The sequence below is a fragment of the Eschscholzia californica genome, unplaced genomic scaffold (genome assembly GCF_041429995.1).
Source record: "Eschscholzia californica isolate CP2 unplaced genomic scaffold, dmEscCali1.0.p SCAF_2, whole genome shotgun sequence".
Lineage (NCBI taxonomy): Eukaryota > Viridiplantae > Streptophyta > Magnoliopsida > Ranunculales > Papaveraceae > Eschscholzia > Eschscholzia californica.
This window is the reverse complement of record NW_028238309.1, coordinates 27,733,181-27,736,088: the sequence shown is the minus strand read 5'-3', so window position 1 is coordinate 27,736,088 and position 2,908 is coordinate 27,733,181. Positions and strand designations below refer to the sequence as shown.

Genomic DNA, 2,908 nt, shown 5'->3' with positions numbered 1-2,908 from the left:
TAATATTTATCTCCATATATGTCAAAATGACATTTTTACCCATAAAATTTAGTAAAACGAACTTTTACTTATACATTGGGCAAATGACATTTTTGTCCTTCTAACCGAATGACATGTTTACGAAGTTGTCAAAATGGCTTTTTGGTTTTATATAGCCAAAATTACATTTTCACCCTTTTATAATACCAAATTGACATTTTATTATTATGTTGTCAAAATGACATTTTACCCTTATGTTGTCAAAATGACATTTGTACCCTCGTATAATATCAAAATGATATTTTTACCCTTATGTGGTCTGAATGACATTCTTACCTTTATCGTGTGAAAATGACATTTCAACACTTTTACATTTTTATCTTGTTTTATTCACAGCTTGACATTCTTACTCTTAAATTAGCAAAGTGACACAAGATTAAATAATTTTACAACACAGGAGTAAAAATATAATTTTGCAAATATAAGGGCAAACATGTATTTTAGACAGCATAAGGATGAAAATGCAATTTTAAAAATGTCATTCTGACTACATAAAGAGTAAATAAAAACTCTTAATTGAATATTATATTCGTAGAAGTTAGTTGTCAACCAAATAAAAAAATTAGTAATTCCACGGAATAATAAATGACTACCAAAAGAAAGAACTTTTATTTCCACGGAATAAATTCTGTGGAAGACTTTCCATGGAACTCTTTTATTTCTATAATTTTCCTCATATCAAACACAACCTAAGATAAATTTGGGGGGCCGGCTAAAGACACCCAATGAAATGACTATTACCACCTAAAGGAGGAGATTGACCTTGGTCAACCTCCTTTGACCACAAACAGGTATTGGCTCCAAGTTCCAAGTGGGTATAAATACTCCTCCTCGGGTTTTGTTAACCAATCTTCTTTTCCCTTAGAGCATGTCCAATGGGACACTCTAATAAACACTCTAAAAATCTAGTTGTCAAGTGTCAAATAAAGATTCTCTTTCCTAGTGTCAATATAGAGACACTCTACATTTGTTTGGTCTCCAATGGAGATCTCTAAAATCTCTTACTTAATACACATGTCCCTCTTCAATTCAATAGATAAAAAGTAGTTGAAAAGCAAAGTTTTCTATTGGTGGAAATAATAAAGTAACACTTAGAGAGTCTCAAGTAGACACTCTCATTTTAGAGATTCTCTCTCTAGACACTCTATAATAAATGTGTCCAACTCATAATAGAGTGTGTAACAAAGTGTTCCATTGGAGATGATTTTTTAACAAAAACTCCAAAAAGTCATATGTGGCACTCTAAGTGTTAAAGATTGAGTGTCCCATTGGAGATGCTCTTAGCCACCCTAGAGATCCCCAACCTTCATCCATCTTCATTTTCACCGCCTTGAAATCTTTCAACACTGATGACCTGCCTGAGCGGCTGAGCTCACGACCAACGTCCTCATTATCCATTGTGTTGGTTTAGAATAAGTAGGAAAAACAATGGATGGTACAGGAAGCTGCAAAAGATTAGAGTATATATGTAGGGAGATATTCTCCGATTTTCAAGCTCGCCGATTTTCTCGCATGGATTAGTCGACAAAGAGACATAGGCTTTTCACGACCCATTTAATCAATTTAAATTGTGTAATGTGTAGCCATGATAGTGTAGTTTCAAAGTCGCATTCTCGTCCCAAGTCGTACACTTGCTCTTTCTTTGTGGAATATATAAAAGGGTTAAAGAGAGATTTGCAGAGAACAGCGGAAACATGATTTTGTAGTTTCAAAGTCGTATTTCATGAAAAAATTAAAATAAGAAAAAGTAAATTAACAATAACAACAAAAAATAACTAAATTCTTTATTTAAATTCATGACTAAACTTACCGGTTTATTCCAAATCAGGAATTTGATGTGTTTCTTGAACTCTGAAAGCAAAGATCTATCCTACAGATCTCCCAAGGATCTTATCGAGGTTCCTCGTGTTGCATTTTTTGCCTAACTTTGGCACAATTGGTCGTCTCTATCCCAATAGGATGGTCTAAGAGTGGTTCTTCAATTGGAGCCGAAGTATCAACCCCCATTCGACTCTGAACTCTACAAGCCCTCTTGCTCCTGCTAGGAGCACAGTTCCGCCACGGGAATAAAGAAATAACTTAAGGTAGAAAATAAATAAAACTAAGAACAATAAATCTATTTAAAGCTAGCTGATATACAGAATAAAGAACTAAAGCCTCAGACTGATCCCTCCGAATATTTTTTTAATTCACCAATCCAAAACAGTTCGGAGGAGTCATTCTAAGGATTACTCACTAAATACGGTCTGGTAAGTGGTCTGAAACATTTCTGATGGGTCAGTCTGAAGCGTCATTCGGACTGGTCCGAGTCCGAAAGGTACCAGATTTCAAAACCAAGATCAATCCAAGTAAAAATACATCATACATGTAAAATCTTCCTTAAACATATATGATACATGTAAAATGAGGTCTTATGAACATATAAATCACAAACACATCTACCTTAAATGAGACCAATCCAAGTATTGCTTAAGAATTCAAAATTTTACCTTAAACGAAGAGGAGAGGTCACAAATATGCCCTTCCAGACAACCATGGATGCAAGGAATGTTAGAGAAAGATAAAGAGGAATGGAGATGGTCTCAGACGATAGTTAGAACAAGAAAATTATGGAAGAAGAAGAAGAAAAGGAGGAGGAATCGCGCGGAAGAAAGGGAACGACCGAGGAAGCAAAGCGAAAGGGATTCAGGCAAATATTCTGCATTTGTCTTTCCCCTTGGACCGTGAGTCAAATGAGTGCTCGCGGGCCTAACTAGTCTGTATATTGGATGCCCATAGAGGCCTGGTGCTAATAACCATTTTTTTGGTGCCTTTAGCCACTCTCTAAATTTGGAGGTTCATGTAGGGGGAACGGGTTGGGCTCGGGTAC

At 35.6% G+C, this 2,908-nt stretch overlaps 1 long non-coding RNA gene across 1 annotated transcript; it reads right to left on the bottom strand.

The window, feature by feature from the left end:
- Nucleotides 1–1,043: 1,043 nt before the first annotated feature.
- On the bottom strand, nucleotides 1,044–2,666 carry LOC147557214 (uncharacterized). Its single transcript, XR_015235187.1, has 2 exons — nucleotides 2,529–2,666; nucleotides 1,044–1,484 (listed from the first exon to the last, which is right to left on the bottom strand). It is a non-coding gene; the product is annotated as an uncharacterized LOC147557214 (long non-coding RNA).
- Between the last annotated feature and the right edge of the window lie 242 nt (nucleotides 2,667–2,908).